Here is a 12,467-nt window from a genome sequence, read left to right as displayed (position 1 = left end):
CACTAACAATGCATTGCTTTTTTCTTTTTGGAAAAATTAAAAATTATTGTAATTCAGCTTTGGACATGAGAGTTGCACCTCCTTAAGTAGTCAGACATAAGGTTGAATCTTGCCTGTCTTCTAAAAGAAGTTAACTTTTCCTCCTATTATTGTCAAAGTTGAAAAGCCCCCTAGATCATCTGTTTTAACACCTTGTGGATTCATATCCAAGAACTAAAACTCCTAGTTTCTATCACATGTAAGATCTGTCCATCTGATGAACTTAATTCAAGTTCCATGACCAATGCAAATACTGTCTGAGTTCTCCTACTAATCCAGTATAATTTTTAAGGAGGAAAAGATAACACTGGGATTTAATGCAATGTTGTTTCTGTGAGAAGTATTGCAGGGATGGGTTGTTCCTGTGTTTATAAAGTTATGGACTAACTCAGTACATGTCTCTCCTGCAGTGACATAAAAAAAGGTGAACAAGATTTGGTAGAAAAGAAACCTCTCCTTTCTATTACCTTAATTTCCCAGGACATCAGCAATTAAGTTAGAACTCCACTGACAAGTTGGTGAATTTTATTTCTTCCACTGGGAGCCTTAACACTTAATTCTGCTACAATGTAGATGGTCCAATCCCCTAATGAAGTATGCTAATCATAGCCCTCAGAAGAAGCAAGAACAATTTATCACACTGTTCAATTCTCTTAATACATTTTAGGAAAAATGTTATTCTAGCTTCTTTTGGAGAATAACAGAAGGAGATGATACTCAGCAGTAAACAACATTATCCATACAATCCCAAATCATTATTTTAAATGGTTATGTAAAACTATGCTTTAACTAAACTCTCAAGCATATTTGATTTTTTTCCAGCATTTTATTTTACTAACATTTCTGGGGAAAAGGTTACCAACTCAAACAAAAAAGAAAGCAACAGCTTGCATAAAATGTCCATATTGTCAGTCTACAGGTTTTCCAATTATTCCTGAACTATTCTGTATGCTGAAGGCTTCAGAGAAAGATGCAAAGTGCATTCCCCCTCTCTGTAATATGTATAATTAAATAGCATCATAAATAAGTATGCCTGGAAGAGTCCTCAAAATTAACATCTACTTTAAATGGTTTTCTTGACAGAAGGATAAGCTCATTATAGTTGTCACATTGTGTTTTCTATTTATTATATTTCTGTACTTTCCAATTATTTTTGAAAAAGTATGCAGCCTAAAATGCTTTCAAATTTTGTAAGCATACTTATATTTTATATTTCAAATCACTAATGGGATTTCAATGAAAACTAATCCAAGGACATGCCAAGTGTGGATTATCAGAACTCCCTAGTAGACCATGCAAGAAGTTCAGCTGTAGATTAGTCTTCTAGGCAGAAGAAACTAATCTTTCTAATGAAAACTACCTCTCTGTGTACCCATAATTTGCTTGTTTTTATATTACAGCTTCCGTAAATGTTAAAGTAAACAATGTTTCTGATATGAATAAGGGTAGCTGACCAAAGAAACAAAGCAAATATATTCCTTTTTAGATCAACCCAAGAGATACATTGCTATTTATTTTATATATAGTACAAGATAATAAAAAAAGTTTTCCTTCCTGATAATATTGTGAAAAATTGACTCACAGCATCTTCCTATTTATTCAGCACCTACCATCCACCAAAACCAGTCAATACAGGTAGATATTTTACTGGCCTTTCCTAAATCTCCTAGTATCTTGAAAGTAAAAGCTTTATTGCTGCAACCATAGAATCACTTGGGTTATAAAAGACCTTTAAGATCATTGAGTCCAAGTGCAAACATAACACTGCCAAGGCAACCACTAAACTACATCCCTAAGTACCACATCTACATGTCTTTTCAATGCCTCCAGGGGTAGTGCCTCAACCACTTCCCTGGGCAGCCTGTTCCAATGCTTTATAACCCTTTCTGTGAAGAAATTTTTCCTAATATCCAATCTAAACCTCTCCTGGCAAAACTTGACGCCATTTACTTCCATCATATCACTTCTTACCTCGGAAAAGAGACTGACACCCACCTTGCTACAACCTCCTTTCAGGTCCTTTAAGATCCCCTCAGCCCCCTGTTCTTTCAGAATAAACAACCTTCATTCCCTCAGCCACTTCATAAGACATGTGCCCTAGACACTTCACCAGCCTCGTTGCCCTTCTTTGGACATATCCTAGTATCTCAATGTCTTTCTTGTACTTAGGGGCCCAAAACTGCACATAGTATTGGAGGTGAAGTATCACCAGTGCTGAGTAGAAAGGGACAATTACTTCCCTAGTCCTGCAGGCCACACTATTTCTGATTCAAGCCAGGAGGTTGTTAGCCTTCTTGCCTACCTGGGCACACACTGGCTTATATTCAGCCAGCTGTCAACCAACACTCTCACATCCTTTTCTGCCAGGAAGCTTTCCAGACACTCTTCCTCCAGCCTGTAGAGTTGCATGGGGTTGTTGTGACCCAAGTGCAGGACCTGGCACTTTACCTTATTGAACCTCATACAAATGGCCTTGCCCATTGATTCAGTCTGTCCAGATTACTCCTGTAGAGCTTTCCTACCCTCAAGTACATCAACACTCCCGTCCAACTTGCTGTCACCTGCAAACTTACTGAGGATGCACTTGATCCCATCATCTAGCTCATCAATAGACAAATTAAATAAAATCCGTCTCAATACTGAGCCCTGGGGAACCCCACTTGCAACCAGAAGCCAACTGGATTTAATGCCATTCACCATCTCTCTCTGGGCCCGGATATTCAGATGCTTTTCTACCCAGTGAAGAGGACACCTGTCCAAGCCGTGAACAGTTTCTCCAGAACAATGCTGTGGGAAATGGTGTCAAAGGCTTTATTGCAGTTCAGGTAGACAACATCTATTGCTATGCCCTCACATTAGAAATAGAAATGAGACATACACTCTTGTTCAAGCAGTGAGAGAGAAGCTCCAGTTTATTTCCACATCCCAAATTTATAGTGTTTTACAAAATTTCATGCTCAATTCCAAATGGTCGGTAACTATTTGTTACCCCATTTGATTGGACAGTTCACCAGAGGTGCCTACCTGCCGACTACAGTCTTTGTTTGCATTCTTCTCTTCAACAATTCAGGATAGTTTTCACAGGTGCAGTTAACAGTCACAGTCTCAGAATTCTTTCGCATGAGAATAACTAGCTTTTCACTGTTACAGGATTCCATTCTTATGAAAGCTGACAGTTTTATCATGGGAACTTATCAGGCTAGCTGCCAGCTGTACTTAGCCAAAGTAGCAGGCCTAAGCCATGATTTTACAAAGCCTTTCTTTTATAAGGTTTTTACCTATATGTAACAAACATCCACAGCCTTTCCCTTGTCCACTAAGTGGGTAACCTTGTCATAGAAGGAGATAAGGTCAGTCAAGTAGGACCTGCCTTTCATAAACCCAAACTGACAGAACCTGATCAACTGGTGGCCTGTACATGTCACATAATGGCACTCAAGATCATCTGTTCCATAACATTCCTCAGCACCAAGGTCAGGCTGACATGCCTATAGATCCTTGGATCCTCCTTCTAGCCCTTCTTCAACATAGGCATCATGTTTGTTAACCTTCAGCCAACTGTGACCTCCCTGGTTAGCCAGGACTCTTGATAAATGTTTGGAAGTGGTTTGGTGAGCACTTTGGCCAGCTCCCTCAGTACCCTTGCACCCATCCTGTCCCATAGACTAGTGCACATCTAAGTAGTGTAGCAGGTCTCTAACCATTTCCCCTTGGATTATGGGGGCCCTACTCTGCTCCCTGTCTCTGTCTTCCAGGTCAATGGGCTGGGTAGCCTGAGAACAGTTGGTCTTATTCAAGATAAAGGAAAAAGCAGCATTAAGTACTTCAACCTTTTCCTCATCTTTTGTCACTGTTTCCCTTCACATCCAATAAAGGATGAAGATTCTCCTTAGCCCTCCTTTTGTTGCTAGTGTATTTATAGAAACAGATTTGATTGTCTTTTATAGCAGTATTCAGATTAAGCTCTAGTTGGGCTTAGGCCCTTCTAATTTTCTCCCTGCACAACCTCCCAACATCCATTAGTCCTCCTGAATTGACTGCCCCTGTTCCCAGAGGTGATAAACTCTTTTTTTCTCTCTGACTTCCAGATAAAGCTCTCTGTTTAGCTTGGCCGGTCATCTTCCGTACAAGCTCATCTTTCAGCACATGGGGATGGCCTGCTTCTGCCCCTTTAAGATTTCTTTCTTCTAGCACATCCAGCCTTCTTGGACTCCTTTGCTCTTCAGGACTGCCTCCCAAAGGACTTTCTCAAACAGTCTCCTAAACTGGCCATTGAATTCTGGGATAGCAGTACTGCTGACACAACTCCTTACATCTCTGAGAATTGAAAACTATCATATCATAAGACTGCCTCCAACCATCACATCACCCACAAGTCTTTCTTTGTTCACAAACAACAGATCGAGAACCTTATGTAAGGACTTAAAGAGCACAGTTGCCTGCCTCAAACACTGTCAAGGCCACAGAAGGAACTTGCCATAAGATAAGCCACCACAGCAGGAACCTGAGATAAGCACAGAAGGGAGGAATTTTCAACAGGAAGGCACTAATTCCAAGCCTGGTAGAGGCGAGATCTGGTTAGCATATCCTGGTTTACACATCTCGACAAAAATTCCCAATGTGGCAAATTGCTGTGGGAAAGGAAGCAACTGTTCATACACATTATCACCCCAAGTTATGGGAACGGCACTTGTGACTACCCTGTGGATACTCGGAACTTGGACTGTATAAAGGTGAAACCCCCAGAACAACAACTCTGGGACCCCCACCACCAAGGAGCCCAGGGTGAAGAAGGACCAATGGGACACGGCTGGATTAATGGTAGTGACTGTCTTCTGGTTGACCCCTCTCTCTCTCTCTCTCTCTCCTTCCCCCCCATTTCTATTTCTTTCTATCTTTCTACCTCCCATTTACTGTTAAATTAAATCTGTACTATTGACTTCGGCATATGATCTTGTTTGCACCTTAATTCAGGCAGAGGCATCTCTCACTAATTGGATCCCAATACCTTTCCTAGTTGGCTCAGTCATGAACTGTGTCAGGAATTTACCTTTAACACACTCCCAAAACCTCCTAGACCATTTCCTGTCTGCTCTGTTGTATTTCCAGCAGACATCTGGTAGGTTGAAGTCCCCCATGAGAACAAGGGCCAGTGAGCACAAGACTTCTTCAAGCTACTCATAGAATATTTTGTCTGTCTCTTCACTCTGGATGGGTGCTCTATAACTGACTCCCACCAGGATATCTGTCTTGTTGGCCTTGTCCCTGATTCTTACTCATAAACACTCAACCCTTTTATCACTGTTATCAGGCTCTAGATAATCAAAACACTCCCTAATATACAGGGCTACCCTGTTCCCTCTCCTTCCTTACCCATCCCTTCTGAAGAGTTTTTAGCCATCCATTGCAGTACTCCAGTTGTGGGAGTCATCCCACCATGTTTATTGTCATAGTTTTCCTGACGCACAATGGCTTCTAGCTCCTTCTGTTTTTTGGCCATGCTGTGTGCATTGGTGCAGATGCACTTCAGTTGGGCTATTGATCCCACCCTTTTTAGGGGGAGATGTCCTAATTCCTATGTGACCATTCTCGGGTGCCTCTGTGGTTTCTACCACATCAATAACCCTAGTGTCTTTGCTGATGCATAGGTCGCCATCCCCTACCTCCACTGAGATGGCTAGGGCATTGCACTCATTAGGGCCAGGGCATTTAAAATGTGTTCTAGTGTACTCAGCACATAGTGGAGTAGTCCAAAGGAACTTGCTGACACACTGTCCCTTAAATATTGAAGTGTAGCCACCAGGCTTTTCTCAAGGGAGCCTGGTTTCGTACCTTTCCCCCATCAAATCTAGTTTAAAGCTCTTTTAATGAGCCCTGCTAATTGCTGCACAAAGATCCTATTCCCCATTTGAGACAGGTTGTCATGGTTTTAAGGCCAGCTGGAGCTAAAAAACCATGAAGCCACTTGCTCAATGCCCCTCTCTTTCCCCCCATCCCCCAGTCCCCCCACCGGGTGGAATGGGGAGGAAAATCTAAGTAAAACTTGTTGTTGAGATACGAACAGTTTAATAATTGGAAATAAGGAAAAATGCAATAATAATGGTAAATAATAATGATAATAAAAAGGGGAAAAACAAGTGATGTATCATGCAATTGCTCACCACCTGCTGACCAATGCCAGACCCCTCCTTCCCAAACCCAGATTGGCTCCTCTTCCAGCTACCTTCCCCCAGTTTATATACTGGGCATGATGTTCTATCATGTGGAATATCCCTTTGGTCAGTTTGGATCACTTGTCCCAGCTATGCTCCCTCAAAATTTTTTTGCAAACCTCCTCACTGGCAGAGCACAAGACAAGGAAAAAGTCCTTGGCTTAGGAGAAACATGACTTAGCAAAACCACAAAACATCATTGTATCAACATCACTCTCATTATGGATCCAAAACACAGCACTGTAACAGCTACTGAGAAGAAAATAACTCTAGCTGAAACAAGGACACAGGTGTATGTTGTCTGTTGCCAAAAGTCCTGGCATGGTGTAGACCAACCCATGATTAAAGAACCCAAAATGCTGCCAGTGACACCAGGCTCAGTGCTTGGTTGTCATAGTTTAAGAATGGTACTCCCCAATTCAGTGCCCCTGCCGAGACTCTCCAAACCACATGGTGCTCTCTCTTGCTCCCCTGCTTTCCCCTCCCCCTCCCAAAATGTAGATGTACTAGAAATGTAGATGTACAAAAAAAAACCCAGGCTAATTTCTTCCCCTCCCCAAGCGAACAAACTAATCAGAGCCAGCTAATTTTTCCATTTGTGGATTTGCTAAAAACAAAACAAAAGCAAAAAAGGGATGAGTAACTTCACTTTCATCAAAAGAATGGTGTGCTTTCGTAATATTTTATTTATTTTTCATCCTTTGCTTTTTGTATAAAATGTAGAAAAAATATATTAGGAACATAACCATTGATGATATAACATTCACACCAGTATTGTGGTGTAGAAATTAGATGGTGTCGGTCCAGAGCTTTTCAAATTGCTTAATCTTTCTCTGATGAATAGTTAGAAGTGCCTGCAAAAAGGATGATCGTCTTGGCTGGTCTAGTTCAATAGTTCACAAATTATGGCTTCTCCCACTGTACTGGGCTTTGAATAATCTGGAAATACTATTGGAACATCTGGTTAGTCTTCTTCATTCCATTTAATTGAATGCTTCTCTATATCTCCCTACAATTCTTAAGAGAAAGAAAGGGAAAAAAACCAAATACTAAGAAAGTCCTATAACCCACTACTGAAGAAACCATACCAGCTATTCCAGACTTAAAACACTGAACCTGAAGACATGCAGGCTAATTATAAAATAAATAACATTGACAACACTACATGTTCACTAAACCGGACAAACTATCAATACGTCAACTGATGTTTACAATCAGCTATAGGCAAAAGATTCTGCCAAAATTAATAAAAAACCTGTTTATCAACACAGAGGCAAAAATTAAAAGCATGAACACAAAACTGAAGTGATGAAAACAGTACAGAAAAATGAAGGTAATAGAGATGGCAGTGGGAAACTACACATACATACCTGCAGCAGCAGCAGCAGCAGCTCTCAGACCACAGAAAGCAACACAAAACTTTCCCAGGCCTTTCTGGGAAAGGCTATGAGAAGATCAGAGAAAACGATGATAAATAATTCTTAGCTTGCTGCACCTGTTACTGTGAACATGTGGAATGTGTTATGGAGATTTGTTTACAAAAGGGTAGAGTCTTAATTAACTAATGGTGATGGTATTTTAATTAGAGGACCAATTAGGTCCAGCTGTATAATAACTGTCTATAAAACAATGGGTTTCTTAATAATAATATAATAATAAAGAGATTAATCAGCTTTCTGAGAATCAGAGTCAATACTAATTATTACCCAGCTGGGGGTCCACTACAGCAACACACACCATATTTGGAAAGGGATGAGGGGGAGGGAACAAAAGAGATAATTTTCATTAGAGGTTTTAAATTTAGTCTCATGCTAAATTAGCTTTCTGAAATTCCCTCCAGGTTTCAGGGGGAAAAAGGCTACATGGTTGCAATTTTTAAAACTGTCCTAGGGTGACATTATGATGCTTGTATCCCCAGTTGTCTGTTCTGTTTATGCTGGATATTATGTTCTGTGCCTTCAAGACTGGCTCTGAAGAGCGAAGTTTTGTTTTGGTTTGTTATCAGCCTGGTCACTCCCCTACAGTTGTCAGGACAAAGAGATGGGGCAATACATAGTGCTGCTTTTGCTTTTAGTTTTTTTGTGCTTGCTTTCACTTTGCTCTTGCTCCTGCTTGTTAGTTAGTTTAGCTAGGCAGTCTGAATTTTCCCTGGACTGTTTTTCTTTCCCTTTTCTTGGAACCACTCGAACCTGCTCCGGATTGGGACCTAGGAAACACCGAGTGTTTGCACCTTATGGCTTGCAGCAGCTATCCCCAGCACCGGAGGGACTGATAACAGAGCGACCACCCCCAGGAGAGACTTTCTGAATTTGTCATCTTTTTCAGAGTGGTGAAAGAGTGGTGTCATCCAGTATTGTTCATTTTGTGTGCTGGGGGGTGCTGTGCCTGTTAAATAAACAGGTTATTTCCACTTCTCTCTGAGGAATCCTTCCCGAACCGGTTGGGGGGAGGAGCCATGTGGGTTTGCTTTCTAGAGGGGCCCCCTTTGGAGGTTCTCTACCAAATTTGCCCTAAACCAGGACAAAATTTGGTGCTCAACGCATGGCTCGAGAGTGGAAAAAACCCTGTTTTGAGTGCATTTTGGTTGCCATTACTCTGTGTTCGTATAGAGCAGTTAATAGCCATGTTTTTTGAATTCATAATGTTTCTTGGGGTGAAGGCTTGTATGCATTTCTAGTCCCTAGGTTTTTTTGAGATCTTATTACCTCTACGGTCCCTAGGTTTATTTTCTTATCCAGAAATACCTCTAGTATTGTCCCTAATACATAGTTTTTACAGCAGAGGGGCAGTGACCAGAATAGCTATCCTGCTGGGCTTGGTGGTAATGGTTTGTGAAAAGTTTATAAACATGCTGAGGTCTGCTCCAGGTATGAATGGTTCGTGGCTATGGTTATGCATCCAGTTTGTTACAGGAGGAGCAGCCGGGAATGAGGCTTTTCAGCCTTTGCTTTCCTTCTTCTCCTCTGAATCTGTTGCATCCCTATTGGAGAATGTTCAGTTTCCCATGAATGTTAGAGACCATCTTTCTGGTATTCAATCTGGTAACCTTCCTCTATACAGTCTGCTGCTTCTCTAGAATGAGGGCTGTGATTTCTAGAGGGGCTGATGAGACCCCTGACCCAGGAGTAGACCCAGGAGTGGGAAATCCTTAGTGGTGTGGGAAATGGGAGGATATGGGCCAAATCCTGAAGGAATTTTCTGACCCTATAGTCTGGGACTTTCCACATGAACAAATTCAGAACCCAGCTGAGGTGGGGAAATACCTGAAGGGGTCGACTCTTAGCAGAGACACAGGTAAAGGGAGGGGGTACAATCTGGGGTAAACCATTTGGGAAAAATACTGGAATACAAAAACAAAACTATTACAAAGTATTACAAAGTATAAAAAATAGAGGGACTTTTATATGGGCAGATAGTGACAGGACAAGGGGCAATGATTTTAAACTAAAAGACAGCAAGTTTAGATTAGATATTTAGAAGAAATTCTTTACTCAGAGGGTGGTGAGGCACTGGCACAGGTTGCCCAGAGAGGTTGTGGATGCCCCATTCCTGAAGGTGTTCAAGGCCAGGTTGGATGGGGCTCTGAGCAACCTGGTCTAGTGGAAGTTGTCCCTGTCCATGGCAGTGAGGTTGCAACTAGATGGTTTTTAAGGTCTCTTCCAACTGAAACCATTCTAGGATTCTGAGATACCCCAGAGAGAACTGTTGGACAGTGGAACTCATTTTTGAAATAGCCTCATAAACTCCTGGGCTAAGGAACATGGCACTGAGTGCTTGTATCACATGCCCTATCATCTACAAGCCTCCAAAAAGACTGAGAAATATAATGGATCATTAAACACTATACTGAGAGCATTGGGCACTGGGTTCTAAATTTAGCAGAATTTGAGGAAGAAGGGCATTAGCTGGGGAAGGCAATGTGGACTTCTTCCTTGGAAAAAAGGCAAACCCATTCATGGATCTGGGTGTAATTGGTGGGTAATGCAGAAGCATGGGAAGATCCAGTGTGTGCCTCAAGGAGATTTAACCTTGGGGGATAATAATCTGTGATGCAAGTTGTATGTTGTAGGAAGTAACATATCAAGGACTACTTCAACCAACCAAGAGTGAGCTTCACAAGGAACTGGGTGAGTGCAATGATGACTCAAACCAAGCTGGTGTTTGCACCCACCAATCAAACATGCTGCTTTTCCTGTCCTAAGAGACCACCTTGACAGATGAGGCCCAAGTCATAGTCAGTTCTTATGAACATCTGGGGGAATGATAGAAGCTCGTGAATAGGGAAAATGATATCTACCTATCTCTTAAGAAACAGTAGTTAATGGGAATGTATAAATTTGTGTGTTGGGTAGAAAGATAGATTAAGCATATAGCATAAATTGAAAATATCATTAAGAGGGGATTTCCAGAATGAGAATTACTTCCAGAATGAGAAGAACTTGCTTGAGCAGGGAGGTTGGGGCAGATGACCTGTGAGAGTCTGTCCAAATTTTCCCTCATCTGCCTCACGATCGTCATTGGGGAACCACTGAAGAGAAGACCCCCCTGTCTAAAATCTCTGGCTCTGAAGGAGAAAGTTACACATGCCAAAGGCCCTGAGACCCAAGAGCACAGTGCTAAGTTATTGCTTTCACAGGTGTTGTTTGCTGTATGCTACACTGAGCCCAATGAGAAGGGGCACTGTGCCCTTTTTGCAACAATAGCCTTGGAAGCTGTCCCACCTCTCGGCCTGGCTGGACTTCTCCTGAGTTCAGGTGGTCTCCCACAGAAGACCCTCACCTGTTTTACAACCACTGTGACAGACTGAGATGTAAGAAGCCTCTCCATCAAGGACTGAGACATGAAACCCCTATGTGAAAAGGCCCCTCTCCTCCTTCCAAGGACTGGGACTGAAACCCCTAACCCGGGGGAGGTGTGTAGGGGGAGGCAAGCTGACCAAACCGAGATGTTTGCCTGCAGGTTGTGACCACTGGACCAAGAAAACAATGGCTCTCATTTACTGCTGAGAACATGGACTACCTGTTACATCAATTCCTTATTGTATCTGTTAACCCCCCCCCTCCTCACAATTTTCAATAGAATTATCATATTAAAAACCTCTGAGTTAGCTAGAGATTTTGAGATCTCCCCGACATAACAGGAGGATCCTCGACTGGACTGGACCAAAGGACTTTGTCTCTACGTTTGGTAGCTATATGCCCCCTCTCTCTCTCTCTTTTCTCTCTCTTTCTCTATCTTTTTCTCTCCCTTAATCCCGCTATCACATTTTGCTGTGGTCATTCAATAAAGGTGCATTTGTTTTGATTATTACTGCAAATCCCCTGTGCCATGTCGGTTTTTTGCACCCTGAGATCACCCCCACGAACCATCATGAGCCCCATTTGTAAGGACGGATCGTGACATGACCCTACTGTGGTTCCTTCCAACCTTATCCATTTTGTGATTTTGTGAAATAGATATAAGGGGATAATAAGAAGATGTGTAAATGTAGGAAATTATGTAGGACCTAAGCATGATGCAAATGGTATGAAAAAAAAAGGGTGGAGATTGTGTTGTGTCCAGCTGGGATGGAGTTAACTTTCCCCATAGCAGCCCTCAGTGCTGTGCTTTGTATTTGTAGCTCATCAATGTTTTGGCTACTGTTGACCAGTGCTTGCACAGCATCAAGGCTCTTTCTTAACCCCCTCACCCACCAACCCTAAGGGTCAGGATAGCCAACCAAAACTGACCAAAGGGATATTTTATACCATATGACATCATGCTCAGCAATAAAAGCTGAGTGAAAGGGGGTGTGGGGGCTGTGAGAGACTGGAGGAGATTGCTGGCTTGAAGCATTTCAGAGGGGTGGGGGTGTGAGGGAAAGGGGCGGGTTGGGCCTTGCCTTTGGGGAGGCAATGCAATGCCTTGTACACCTCACCCATCCTGGGCCTGTATCCCAGCTCTGCAGTGGCTGCCAATCATTGGGACACCAAAGGCAATGCTCCACACCCCACCTCTGGAGCTCCTAACCCAGCTCTTAAGTGGTCACATGACCAGAAGTCCCACCTGGGGGAAGGACCCAGGAAAGCCAAAGGGTATTTCACCCAGGACATGCGGCAAGCACGTCTTAACCCTACCTCCTACTGGAATTTCTATCAGCTAAACACTGCTGGAACTAGGAGTGGTAGCTATATTTGTTCTCTTCTATATTTTTTCTGTCTTTTTCTTCTAATTCCT

The sequence above is a fragment of the Agelaius phoeniceus genome, chromosome W, assembly GCF_051311805.1.
Source record: "Agelaius phoeniceus isolate bAgePho1 chromosome W, bAgePho1.hap1, whole genome shotgun sequence".
NCBI classification, from domain to species: domain Eukaryota; kingdom Metazoa; phylum Chordata; class Aves; order Passeriformes; family Icteridae; genus Agelaius; species Agelaius phoeniceus.
Note: the sequence above shows the minus strand (reverse complement) of the source record.